Here is a 14,813-nt window from a genome sequence, read left to right as displayed (position 1 = left end):
TAAATAATCTTCATGTTGAATAATACGTGCAATCAGCAACTTATCTACTATATTCATGCTCATAGCAAGCTGTTGCTCATAATCTTTATTTTTGATATCATCATGGTAATTCAACAAGTGTGAATAGGGAGATAAAAAAAATCAGAAAGCTTTTCATATATCTTTTATGAATATTTCATAAATGAAATCTCAAGTTTTAAAGCAAATACTGGACTTTTTAAATATGAAATCAAAACTTCCTCTTCCCTTCCCCGACTGATACCTTTAATGTCTCAAGGCATTTCTGATCATCTGTAGAAAAACACCAAATGCAATTTTTAACTTAAGATCAGATGAAACCATCTTGTTGAATGACATTACAAATATCAAACAGGAAGTTTGATTACTACAAAAGACATTTTAATTTACTTGATGCTAAAAATTCAACCTCTGCAGTTCGCTGGGGTTTTAAAATATGGTTTTAGCCCACTAAAATCTGTCCTGGTTTATTATTTGTTTCATTTAGAAGATTGACAATAATGTATGGAAGCAAAAAGCAATCCTTATTTCTCCTTTATGTTTCATGAGCTATCCCTGTGTCTGCCATTGGGAAATCTGCAAGTAGAAACTTAGCAGTCAAAGTGATAAATGCAACGAGAGGGGTTATGCCGACATTCATAATAACAGGTGACAACATGGCTGTTGGTGCAAATTCAACTATATGTATTGCATACAATAATTAGCCACAGCTGAACACATTTCTCCTGCAACAAAAAATGTATCCTACTAGTACAGTGGATCCCAACCTTTTTTTCGCCCTGCACCCCTAAAGAAATTTCATTCGAACCTTGCACCCCCTGAAATTTAGACTTTAGGAACTACTGAACGCGTTAAATATATGGTAGGATTGAATCTTTTCAGCTATGTATGTAACGGCCACTAAATAACGATACTTAACTCTAAAATGAAAACAAAGTTAATCCATTGCATAATAAATAAAAATGCCAACATATAGCCAATATCCTATTATTTACCTGGACTTTTCTCGCACCCCCTGGAATATCGTCTCGCACCCCCAGGGGGTGAGAGCACCCCAGGTTGGGAACCCCTGTACTAGTATATGGACTTAGATGCATATTATAATGTGGGGTAATCAATGAACTAGTGACTGTGTCTAGAATTAAAAAATCACTAGACTTGCAATTAGATAAGTTAATGCAACAAATAGATATGTTTGATGCTCTTCAGATGTTTTTTGTTCAGAATTTTTATTCACTTTATTCACTATTGCAGGATTCCAAATGAAAAATGCTATAATGGAGCATACAGCAGTGACAGATGCTATAGGTTGGAATATCTGAAAGCTTTATGGGGGCAGATCATCCCAAGGAAAGCCTATCTATGTGGTGACTGAGAGTTAATATTGATAATTATCAAAATTTGATAGGCTTAAGTAGGTAACAGCATGCAAGGCATTGTAGGTAATGTTTGGGAAGTATGATGAGTCCTCCTCCAAAAATTATAGCCCTGTAAAGGAGCTTCCACAAAGAAGAATGGGTCAACCTATTCTCTGAAGCAGCTGAAGGCAGGGCAAGAAGCAATGGGTGGAAACTTATCAAGGAGAGAACCAACCTAGAAATAAGGAGAAATTTCTTGACAATTAAAACAAACAGTAGAACAACTTGACTCCAGAAGTTGTGGGTCCTCCAACACGGGAGGATTTTAAGAAGAGACAACTATTTTCTGAAGTGGTGTATGGGGTTTTCTACTTGAGCAGGAGGTTGGACTAGAAGACCTCCAAGGTCCCTTCCACTTCTGTTATTCTGTTAAATGGCAAAAAACAAACCCTGATTCAAGTCATTCTTTCTTATGTTTATGACTTAATCTTATAATTTCATGAGGGTTTTAAAATATGTTACTGTTATGTACATCACTTAACAAGCACAAAGTCACTACCTCATTAAGATGTGAAAAGATGTGAAATCTCAATACCCCATTCAGATGTATAATAACATATTACAGTACAATCCATCTCTTGTGTATTATACTCAGCTAAGTGTTACAGTCAGTGTTGGATGTATATTTTGTGTATATTTGTAGATATTGTACTCTCAAATTGCAAATGGAGACGTGGGTACTCTATCTTTCTTATCTTCATTTTTAAGTGCTTTGGTTTTATTGTATTGCGAACAGTTGCTGGGGTGCATCCACAGTTTCGTTGTACTTGTACGATGACAATAAAGTTCTTCTAATTCTAATTCTAATTAAAAATGCACTAAGTTCCTGATTATGCTAGCTGTATTCAATTAACAGATGCGGAAGCACCTCAAAGGTAGGCATCAATCTTATTTTCTAATTGCTTTGAGAATCCGTCATTCAGTCTTTGAAAATTATCTCCTGGATCCCTGGGAGATTTGGTTGGACTGAGTCAAGAATTCTTGCTGAAATCACAGTGGTTCTTCCTTCACTCACTTCCTTGATTGTGATAAATGAGATAATACTTCCTTTGTACCCTCATGAGCACCTTGGAAAAAAGATGTGATAAACAGATGCTTTTTATTGGGATTTAGAATGTTGTGAAGTAACTGGACCAGTGTTTGATTGGACGGATATATCTTATTTGTATCCTGCCTCATTCTGAAACTATGATAGAGGAAGAAATTTAACTGCAGTAACAGCCTCTTGAGACTGGAAGGCAAATGGCTGTGATTAATATTTCGCATTTTTACAAAGAAAGCGTTTCACACCTAATGAGCTGAGGTGTGTTACAAACTAGAGACGGAATGCTTCATTTACCAATAGAATGCAGCTGGCTGTGCTGAAAATGATGGCGATGAAAAACAGCAACTCTTACTGAGTGGATGAGCAATTTCAGAATTTGGGAAAGCAAATGGTCTTATCTGACACCGCAGAGGAAAATACCAGCAGGCTGAAAAAATAAGATTGCAGCCGCAAAGCGTTTTTAATGTGACCAAGGCATCACAATTGTACAAAAAGATAATTTTTTGTCGTCACTGAATTTAAGGCAACATCTTAAGTGAGAAGTGAGTTTTCTTCCATCACTTTGGTGCTGGACAACTGGACAGAACTAATGTTTTTTTTTTCTTATGCCGGCTGTAGCAGCAGGATTCCATCAAACCTAGGTGAAATTATTACCGTAGGCTTTCATATACATGGTACACAAGTTGATTTAGCTTCAAAAGAAGTCAACATATCAATATCACAGCCTTGGGGTATATAAATAATATGGTATACAAGGCTGCTTATTATTTGACTAGTGTGCAAATCCCCATAGTTTCAACCTGCCAAGGGAAAATTATGTCCTCCAAACAATTGAGTCCCAATTTTCCCATTTAATTATACCTTTGTTATGTGCTTGTATGCTTATCAATAGGCCTTTCACTGATTCTTCGAAGAAGCCCGGATCCTACTTCAACTGGGAACTTCATCTCTTTCTTTCTTTATAATTTTTCTTTAACTAAAGAATAGAAAGTAGACATGGAAATAGGAAGGGAAAAGAAAAAGAAGAATGGTGTGTCCAATTTTTAAGTTGGGATGAGCCTAGGGTTCTTCTCCCAAACTTTTTATTATGTAGAGTGTGACGTTGTAAGGTTTATACCTTATTTATTTGTTTGACTCAAATCACAGGTTGAGAACTACTGCTCTACATACTATTATATATTGTGTTATGTTATTATAACATATACGTATAAAAGTATGAACGAGATAGTAGGATTTGAGATCCACCCAAACACACACTTTCATGACATGCATCTTGCTAGGAGAATTACCCTACCTTATTCTTTATTTCTTTTTAGTATCCTCTCTTCCGCCACCCTTCTCCATGGTACACATTATGCTTCTATGGTGACAAGAAAGGATGCTTTGTTTGTTCTTTTGAAATTGTCTGACATTGGCAGTGAACTCTGTGCAAGGCTGCCGAACGCCTGTCTTCCAGATTTCCTGATCCAAGAGAACGGCTGTGTCTCCCCTTGAATATTAATTCCTGTTTTGAAACAGTTCAACTGTTTTTACTTGAAGGCTAGATGATGATCAATCATGCGTGGATGAGCAACTGTGGCGATAGGGCACAATTGTTCTGTTTCACTTTGTGTCCTTTACAATATATTGATTTATGTGGTAGGTAGATAAACTTTACTGAAATTCATCAACAGGGATCCTCTCTTATCAGTAAACCTACTCCTAAAAAAAAATGAGATGATCGCTATGCCAATTAAATGCACAGTAAATTTAAATTTTGGGTTTAATTAAATAGAATTCTAACCACATCTTGATGCAAGGTTTCTACCGTCTCATAATCTGATTATCAATAAAAATTCATCGGCTGCTTTGAATCTAGAGAGCTGTTATTAAAAAGAAAGGTTTAAACATGGATATATTTGGGGCCATAAATAAATGATAAATGATGCTTAGCACATGTTTGTATAGTTTATGTATACAAACAAAAAGCGAAAACTAAATAAAAAGTAAACCAGTACACTAGAGTTTGGAAGCCAATAAATTTAAAACAAACAAATAATAATAAATTTCAGGAGTTTGACTTATTCTTTCTTCAGATACCTTTCACAGAATGATTGAATTTAGGCTGTTATTATTTTAAAAGTACCTCAGTATTAATCATTAATTAGTTCTGGGAGGTGTGAAGAGTACCAAAAATGGTCCGTACCAGACAATTTCCCCCCACAAAGAATAACATAGTGAGCAACAGACAATAACTAGTTGTAGCCTGTACGTTGAGTACCAAACAAACAAGGAGCACTGAGACAAAATTTTTGCATCAAAATATGTTGAGGACCAAATTTGATGAGTTTCAAAGGAGTCGGGTATCAAGGCAGCATTGTAATTATTATCATTACTTTTTGAATGTTAGAAAAGTTATAGCATTCAGTCTTTACAATATTTATGTCAGAGGTAGACCTGTAATCAATAAATGGATTTCAGTTCATATGGATGATCTCTATTAATTGCATGCCTTCACGACTTGATTTGTGTAATGCCAGTTTATCCCTACACATAGATTAATGTATATTTCTGATTGTTTCCAATAGAAGTTGTCAAACTGTACTGAAATGGCAGGCTCTGGATTGGTTAGAATGCAGTATTGCAGGCTAATTCTGCTGACTGCCAGCAGTTCGATCCTGACCAGCTCAAGGTTGACTCAGCCCTCCATCCTTGGGAGATTGGTAAAATGAGGATCAAGATTGTTGGGAGCAATATGCTGACTTTGTAAGCCACATGGAGAGAGCTATGAAGCATTATGAAGCAGTATATAAGTCTAAGTGCTGTTGCTATTACTATTAAACTGCTATTGAGCATGAGAATCTTTATAACTGAAAACATATTGTAGTTATGTTCAGTAAAGTATTCCAGTTGCCATACTCATTCTTATTGCTTTAATCCAAAACTAGAATGGCAGGATTTCCTGAATGACTAGTAGAACTTTTTGAAACCTTAAAAGTGGTGGAGTTAAAATAATACATGCAGTTTGTAAGCAGACATAGGGAAAAAAACCAGCAGTAGCCAAGATATAAAAAATATCAGTTTATATTCCAGTACCAAAAAATGGAGAGTACTTAAGAAAATTCAGGCACCAAACAACTATGTTGCATGTTAGCAAGAGACTACATGAAACTAGAACTCCAAGGTAAACAAGCTAGATTTAAAAGAGGCAAGGTCACACGTGATCACACTGCTAACCTCTGAAGAATAATATTCCAAAAGAATTCCAAAAACATATATTTTCTTTCATTTATTCTTTATGTTTGAGTTTGTTCCAAGCCACCTTATCTATCTACTGAGGACTTTGTATGATGACTAGGAAGCAACACTTAGAATGCACTGTGGAGAAATTAAATGTTTTGAAATTAGGGAAGGACCACATCAAGATTGCATATTGTCAATTGTTGTTGTTTCGCTCCCATGAAAAATATATAATGAAATGCTGGACTAGAAGAAGTAGAAATTGGACTAGGAGTAACATGTTGATTTTTGGAAGTTAAGAAGATCTCTCATTGAAGGTTAAAAGAAGACAGGAAAAAGCAATGTTCTGCTTCTCACGATTAAAAAAGAAGAAAATTATGTCAACAAGCACTTTCAAAATCAGGAAATATGTCTAAAATTAATTAAGAATGTTAATAAAAGTGCTTCAGTTTCGATATCAGTTTCCACATTTGTCTAGAAAATCAATGATGAACTTAGAACCATTTCCTCTCCCTAATAGTATTCTACTTATATATACCTTCAAATTACCAAGGTTGAGAAACAGTGTTCTACTCTTTAACAGATGCCAGGTTTTTCTGCATCTGTGTGGGAAGAAAAACTCTTGGTCTTTCTTTTGTTTCAACCCATAACCAGGGGTGGGCTTCAAAAAGTTTAGCAACTGGTTCTCTGCCCGTTTGCTCAGTGGGCGTGGCCATGGTGGGTGTGGCCTAATCAGCCTTCTGCACCATGGTGGTGGGGACATTTTTGCCCTCCCTGGGATCCGTAGGCTTTCCTTGAGCCTCCAGGAGGGCGAAAACAGCCTCCCTGGGCTCCAGAGGCCCTCTGGAGGCCAGACATGGGCTTGTTTCCGGCCTTCCAGAACTCTGAGAGGCCTGTTTTTCACCCTCCCCAGGCTCAGGAGGCTTTCCTTGACCCTCCAGGAGGGTGAAAACAGCATCCCCGGGCTCCAGAGGCCCTCTGGAGGCCAGAAATGGGCTTGTTCCGGCCTTCCAGAACTCCGAGAGGCCTGTTTTCACCCTCCCCAGGCTCAGGAGGCTTTCCTTGACCCTCCAGGAGGGTGAAAACAGCATCCCGGGCTCAGAGGCCCTCTGGAGGCCAGACATGGGCTTGTTCCGCCTTCCAGAACTCTGAGAGGCCTGTTTTCACCCTCCCCAGGCTCAGGAGGCTTTCCTTGACCCTCCAGGAGGGTGAAAACAGCATCCCGGGCTCCAGAGGCCGGAATTTCTGGAGCATCCCGGAGGCCCATTTTTTGCCCTCCCTGAGCCTCCGCAAGGGCCCTGTACTTACCTGACATCCCAAATGGGCCACGTGGGGACTCCTGGAAGGGGAGGGGCAGCCAGGGGTGGGATTTACCTGTTCGCCGAACCGGTCATTAAAAATGATAAAATTAGCTACTGGTTCGCTCAAACTGGGGCAAACCGGTAGCAGCCCACCCCTTCCCATAACGTTGAAAGAACATAAGGCAGTGGCAAAACTTTTTCCATGTTGTTGCCATGAAAGCAGTACTCAAAGTCGCCATGTGTTAAACTTTACTCAAGGGGAGACTTTATTTAGCTCATATATAAGGGGGTAGCAGTGGTGTGGGAATTCTTCTGCGATTTCTGGCTATTAAATGGCAGTTTTCCGTTGCAGCGCATTATGCATGCTTGCATACAGAGAGAAAAATACAGACTCTTCATGCTAATAATTTGAAAAAATTAGTTATTCTGTCCAAAAAGCCCCTTCTCAAAACATTCTGCAGAACATTCTTCTTTTTCAGTGGTTCAATAGCAAAACGGCATCAAATGCTTGTTGTTTTTATTATTTTTTATCATTTACATTCCAAACTTTATTATCAACAACAACTGCTGATGCCTAACATTTTAGCTGGAATGTAAATAACGATCCCCACACTAGAGTTTTCTTTTTCCTAGCTCCCGGAATACGTTGTGTATACCCAATTGGGCATATTTTTCAAGAGAATGGCTTTACAATCGAAATAGCAATTTCATTAAAACTGCATCACCTTTGAGAAAATGTTTTCGCTATAGCCTTCCTTCAGGGAATTCGAAATTGAATATTTCCCTGCTATCCAGGAGGCTCCGGCGCTTTGCTTCAACAATGTTTCAACAACATTGACTCTAGGGATCAAGGCACTCTCAGTGGCCCTCCTTAAATTGGGAGGAATGTGGGAGGGGGTGCCAATAGGGATTTTCTTAGAGCAGGGGTCTCCAACCTTGTGTTGTGGCCTGCCAGCTGCCAGTGGAGCTGGTGGCAGAATCGGACGATGAGGAGGTTTGGGCCAGTTCTGGAGTCTGGGGAAGGCTCTAATGGATGCTCTGTGTCGGATGCAGAGATAGAGCCAGGGCCGTCCAACATTTCCCAGCCACTGGAGAGGTAGCTGTCTTTGGAGGCTGATATGAGTGAGGAGGAAGAGCAGCTGGGCCCTATTCCAGACGCAGGTATGCACAGAGCTGTTAGGAGAGGGGAACAACGGAGCACAAGGAGTCGACTCGGGAATCAATGCATACATGGATGCTGAATGGCCCCTCCCTGGCTGGGGAATAAATAGAAGGAAAGGGGAGTGGTTGTCATCGGAGACAACAGTTCATCTTTGTGCAGATTTTGCTCATTGTGTTTCATGCCACAGAGACTGCTTGCCAGAACATAATTTGCAGCCTTTTAGCTGGGAGCTCACGGCCTCTTGCAATTATTGCAAGCAACTGATAAAGTCTGTTGCTGCCATTAACTCTTTAAGGGTCTATTGTCTGGACTTTTCGGTGGGCGAGTGCCATTAATTCACAAGAGGTAAATAAAAGAGAGGTTTTTCATGACAAGGAGTCTCTTTCTTGCTTCTGCTAAGGCTGGGTCAGAACACCTTGGCAACTTGAAGACCTGTGGACTCCAACTCCCAGAATTCCTCAGCCAGCTTTGAATTCTAGGAATTGAAATCCACAAGTCTTAAAAGTTGCCAAGGTTGGAGACCCAGCCTTAGACCGAGCCTAGTCTTAGAGGGCTAGTAGCAGAATTCCAGCATGGGTAGCTTCTTTGCTGTTCCCTATACCCCTGCAGGGGGCTCAGTGCCACCCCACAAAATTCCTCCTCTAGAGATACAGGCAGTCCTTGACTTACAACTTCTTATTTAGTGGCCATTCCAGCCGCCCCCTGGTCACATGATCACAATTTGGGTGCTTGGCAATTGGCTCATATTTGTGATGATTGCAGTCTCTCCTCCTGCCTCCCCCCGAGTCATGTGATCCCCTTTAGCAGCCTTCTGATGAACAAGGTCAATGGGGAAGCCAGATTCACTTAACAACCATATTACAGGTATTCCTCGACTTACAACGCTTCGTTCAGTGACCGTTCAAAGTTACAACAGCACTGAAAAGAATTACTTTGTGACCATTTTTCACACTTAGGACCATTGCATGATGTACATTTGGTTATGCTTGACCACTGACTCACATTTATGACGGTTGCAGTGTCCTGGGGCCCTTCTGTGAACTTCAAAGTCAATGGGGAAGCCAGATTCACCTAATTTAACAACTGCAGTGATTCACTTAACAAAGTGGGGCAAGACTCACTTAACAAATTTCTCACTTAACAACATAAATGTTGGGCTCAATTGTGGCCATAAATTGAGGAGTACCTGTATTAACTGCAGGGATTCATTTAACAACTGCAGCATAAAAGGTAATAAAATGGGGCAAAACTCTCTTAACATCTGCCTCGCTTAGCAACAGACATTTTAGGCTTAATTGTGGCTGTAAGTCAAGGACCGCCTGTTCTGAGAACCTTGCAGTGTGCAGCATGAACATAAAAATCCTTTTTAATGAACCTCAGGCTTCTGTTTGTTTTCTTTACAATATCTAACCCCTTCCAACTTGAAGTATCATCGTGCATTGGGTGCTCTATCCACCTGCATGATAAATAAATTCAGAGTCCTCCCTTCTCATCTCCTATTATGAATAAACAAAAATAACAAGTATTTTGGGGACCATTGTAGGATTTGCCTGCAAATGGAAAAGCAAGTGAAAGTGAACCTTATTTCAACTTCACTGTCGTGATGCTTATATTATCCAGTTACGGTGTTGCTGAATCTATATTTAGAGTTTCCCTCCTTCTTTGTCATTGTTCTGTTGTGTTGTTTGTTTGTGTCTGGGGAATATTTTATCTACTTTTGCTAGAAAAGGATAATTCTAGCTATCCATTTGTATAGCTAGAAAAGATACACAAATGGATAGCTTCTTTCTTTGCTTCTCCAAACTGGCTTACTTTCATTAATTATATTGCTAACATGACAGGAGCCTCTTAAGCAGTTGATTTTTCAGTCTGTCTCAAACTGGACAGATGTCTAAATCAGGGAAGACAATTTCCTTCCTTCCTCCCTCCCTCCCTCCCGCCCTATTTTTTAATTAGACTTTTTTTGCAGTTTTATTGTATACTTTATTTAATTATACATTTTAAAGAAGAGAAAGACGAGAAGGAAATTGAATAATGAAAGTTATTTCAGTTAATTATGAATAATTAAATAAATTATAGAGTTTTCAGGGTATCTAAGTTAGAAAAGATTATTAGCAACATGGATTGAATATGTTCTCATATTTAATAAATTTAAAGTGTGGAAACGAAACATACTTTAGACATTCCTTACAACTGGCAGCGCAAGTACTATACTTAGTTGAAGCAACATACATTAAATTGCGCAATCAAGCAACATGTGATTTGATTTAGAGAAAATTAGTGCCTATTGGCCCAGTGAATTGAATATAATTTGAATCAGATCAATTCAGAGTTTTGGACTGATTTGGAAAAAGTTGTTTCTGCATATTGTAGAGAAATTTCCAATTTGTGCAGTTTGAGAACAACCAATCTGATTATTCGAATTGATCCTACACTATGCATTCAAACTTTTACAATGGTTGCATGAGGATCAGTAATGGATCTAATAGAGATGGAATGATGTCCTCTTTACATGTTATTTCCCTTTGGTGTGGAATCACACCTGGGAGGTGATGCTATTGTTTTATTTGTATTGTGCCTTACAGTGAGAACTAAAGATGGTGAACATTGGGGATCTACATTGTATAAGAGCAATTCCATAAAGTAGATTAGGCTGTAGAATAGTAACTGGGCCAAAGTCTATGATAATGATTTAGGCAAGAAAAGCAAAATGCACAGATACATTATATGTGGTACCTTGCTCAATAGTAGTAACTGTGAGAGGGATCTTGGAGTCCTAGTGGACAATTATTTAAATATGGGCCAGCAGCGTGCTGCAGCTGCCAAAAAAGCCAACACAATTCTAGGCTGCATAAACAGAGGGGTAGAATAGAATCAAGATTTATAATGCCTTGGTAAGTTGGAATAGGCATCCAGTTTTTGTCGCCACAATGTAAAAAAGACTCTAGAAAGAGTGCAGAGAAAAGTAACAAAGATGATTAGGGGACTGGAGGCTAAAACGTATAAAGAATGGTTGCTGGAACTGGATATGTCTAGTTTAATGAAAAGAAGGATTAGGACTGACATAATATCAGTGTTCCTATATCTCAGAGGCTGCCACAAAGAAGACAGGGTCAATCTATTCTCCAAAGCACCTGAAGGCAGGACAAGAAGCAATAGATAGAAATCAAGGAGAGAATCAACCTAAAAATATGGAAAAAAATTCCTATCAGAGAAAAATTAATCAATGGAACAACTTGCCTCCAGAAGTTCTTGGTGCTCCAAGAATGGTAGTTTTAAAGAAGAGATTGCATAACAATTTGTCTGAAATGGTGTAGGATTTCTTGCCTAAGCAAGGAGTTGGACTTGAAGACCTCCAAGGTCCCTTCCAATCCTATTCTGTTCTGTTCTGTTCTTTTGTTCTGTTCTACTCTACTACTCTACTCTACTCTACTCTACTCTACTCTACTCTACTCTACTCTACTCTATTCTATTTTATTACACATACTTAGAAGTAGGCCATTTACATACAGGATCTTGCCATCAACCTTGTGGAAAGGATAGTCAATTATTGTTTTACAGTGCCAGTTCATTTGAAGAGTTTCTGTGTGCTACATTTTCAGTACAGACTGTTTCCTGTTGCCATCCAACTCAATTATGGGCACTTTATAGAATAAGTCTAATTAGATTTACTCTAGCCAAAAGGAAGTCTGACTAATGCAGAATCAGAGAGATTGTCCTCTGTTCTTAAAGATTTGCACAGACGGCTCACAGAAGCCAGCTAAAGAGAACGATGGAGGCACAGTGAAGACATACATCCTCTTCTATTCGAAACCAAGGGCCAAATTAGAAGCATCGTTGCATCTAATATACATAGAATTTTTTTCCCCTTAATGCAGAATGCTTCCATTAGAGGCCATAATTAATGAGATTGCATAATGCATCTATACTGTAGTTCTAAACCCATTGAGAAATAAGTCATTCTGAAAGAAGAGAGTTGTGTGAATGTGTTTGTGAATAACTTTAATACAAAATCATTTGGTTTCCTTACTTTTGTCAGTGTTTCAGCTAACCAACTCCAAACCAATAAACTCCAAGAGAAACATTTCCTCAAAGTTCCATTTTATTAGAGTTGTCATATTGGCACATCTGAGAAAACCCAAATCTGAGAGTTCCGGATTTCCCCTTCCCCAAAGAAAATCAAAGACCCATCCTCTGCACCCGTCAGTCCATCCCATGGCCCAATCAAATCTTCGTCCCAACTGGAGACTTCCAGTCACTCCCCTCCGGGTGCAGGGCAACATGTCCTTGACTCTCTGAGAAAGAATGTTGTTGAGTCTAATCTTCTACCTCATTATGAAATCCCCCCTCCCAAATTCCCAGGCACTGAATGTGGCAGCCTCGAAGCTTCCAAGTAAAAAATGGCTTCCAAGGCTGACAACATTCCTCTTTCTGCCATCAAAATGTAGAGTATAGATTCTGGCAGATTTTAACACCTGTGTGATTCACTGTTGACTATTTTCACTAGAAATATTTCAGTGACACTGAGTTTGTTAAACATCAAGTTTACAGTATCCTATTTTCCTGATCATATATGCCACTGAGTTTTTCAAGTGAAATAAAAAGAAAGATGAAAACGTGTCTTTGTGGGTAAGTTTCCTTCCTCAATTGTTTTGCTATTTTCTCCCCCTTTCTTTAAATCTTCAGTTCTGGCTGGGTTCTTTTTCTGTTTCAGCAACTCCAAAATTTCCTACACTTTCATGAACTGACTAATGTAACTGACATTATTTTAGTATTATTAATTCATGTAGTCCTTGACTTACAACCATTTGTTTAGTAACCATTTGAAGTTACAGTGGCACTGAAAAAAATGATGTTTTTCATCCTTATGACCCTTACAACATCCCCGTGATCATGTGATCAAAATTTGGACGCTCGGCAACTGGCATGTATTGTGACAGTTGCACTGTCCCGAGGTTAGGCGATCGCTTTTTGCAACCTTCTGACAAACAAAGTCAATGGGGAAGCCAGACTTACGAACTGTAAAATGGGGCAAAACTCATTTAATCAGTGGCTTGCTTAGCAACGGAAACTCTGGGTTCAATTGTAAGTCGAGGATTACCTGTATAGGTAATATGCAATAGAAAGGATATTGGGGATCTAAAGGAGATCTCTATATAAGTTGTAATTGCATAGTTTTCAAGTTCCAGTTGCCTAAAATAGCAACAGTAAAAAGTTTATTTCACTATCTTCCCTTAAATATTAAGTTTTAAAAATCTGGCCTCTGTGTACTGTTTCCCTGAAACTAAGACCCAAGCAGAAAATAAGCCCTAGCATGAATTTTCAGGATGCTTGCAATATAAGCCCTACCCCAAAATAAGCCCTAGCTAAGATCATCAGCCAGATGGATGCATTTAGTTCCATATTTTCCCCCAAATAAGACCTAGTCAGAAAATAAGCCCTAATTGTTTTTTGGAGCAAAAATTAATATAAGACCTGGTCTTATTTTCGGGGAAACATGAGTAGTTGATATATATGAAATAGACTGGGATATGCATGAAATAGACTGGGATGCAGATGCTTATTGTCTCTGCTCTCTGAACTTACATTTTCCATTTGGCAACACCCAATGGACCTTGTCCTGAAGGCAGCCACGGAAAGTTACTTCTGCATTTGTATTACTTCTGCATTGCCAGTAATACTACATACTGTATCTTGTCTGCGTAATGACAGAGAATCAAGGGGATTCAGTGGAATCCAGCAGGAAGGTATGGAAGGAATGGATGGTTATGATATGACATGGACTGGGGTTTTAAACCCAATTTCATTGTGGGCTGCATCGGGGTTGTGTTTGACCTTACGGGGGCTGGGGTGGGTGTGGCTGGAGTGGCCGTGGTCAGGGTGGACCTGACCAGGGTGGACCAGAGTGGAGCTGTCATGTCATGGGCGGCTGTGGTGGCCAAGTACTAAGGCAGACCGCATTATAATCTTCCTTCCTTCCTTCCTTCCTTCCTTCCTTCCTTCCTTCCTTCCTTCCTTCCTTCCTTCCTTCCTTCCTTCCTTCCCTCCTTCCTCCTTCCCCTTCCTTCCTCCCTCCCTCCCTCCCTCCCTCCCTTCCTTCCTTCCTTCCTTCCTTCCTTCCTCCTTCCTTCCTTCCTTGGCTCCCCTGAGCTCTGTTTTTGCTGGCAGAGGCACTGTGGGTTATTCCTTTTCTGTTTCCAGGATGGCCCTGTGGGCCAGATCTAAGCACCTCGTGGGCTAGATCTGGACCATGGGCTTTGAGTTTGACAATTATCCATCAACAATATTGGCTTTGGTTTTTTAGTTAGTTGCTCCTATGCCTTCATATGTCAAGAGAAAGAGCTCAAACCAACCATTCTTGTTTCCTCAGGTGTGAAACTGGGGATCAAAAGTCTCCCTGTACTGCCTTTCCTCTGAGCTCCAGATGAAGCGGAGATTCTACAAACAAGAAAACCTAAGGAGGGAGAGCAGCAGGAGGAGTTGGCATTTAACTGCAGAGCTTCAAGTCTCCCCATCCATAGGTGGCCCAGCGCCAACATTTTAGAGGTCCTGATCTCCTTTTCCTGCTTTTAGACACAAAGGTATGCCATGTTCTTAGTGTGACTTGTGTCTAAATACTCCTTTGCTTTGTTGTTTGGCTCATTCAGCTT

The 14,813-nt window shown here is 39.6% G+C and overlaps 1 protein-coding gene across 5 annotated transcripts in view; it reads left to right on the top strand.

Moving 5' to 3' along the window:
* Positions 1–14,813, top strand: part of MAPK10 (mitogen-activated protein kinase 10) — a 223,529-nt gene that overhangs the window by 34,067 nt on the left and 174,649 nt on the right. For all 5 annotated transcript variants that reach the window (XM_087962831.1, XM_087962830.1, XM_087962833.1 and 2 more), the window contains exon 2: positions 14,534–14,744. The gene's annotated coding sequence lies outside the window, so the exon portion shown is untranslated. The remainder of the gene's footprint in view (positions 1–14,533; positions 14,745–14,813) is intronic.

This window comes from Notechis scutatus, chromosome 4 (assembly GCF_049901735.1).
Source record: "Notechis scutatus isolate UNSWTSFEM ecotype Mainland chromosome 4, rNotScu1.2, whole genome shotgun sequence".
In the NCBI taxonomy this organism is placed as follows: domain Eukaryota; kingdom Metazoa; phylum Chordata; class Lepidosauria; order Squamata; family Elapidae; genus Notechis; species Notechis scutatus.
Note: the sequence above shows the minus strand (reverse complement) of the source record. Positions and strands in the feature narration are given on the sequence as shown.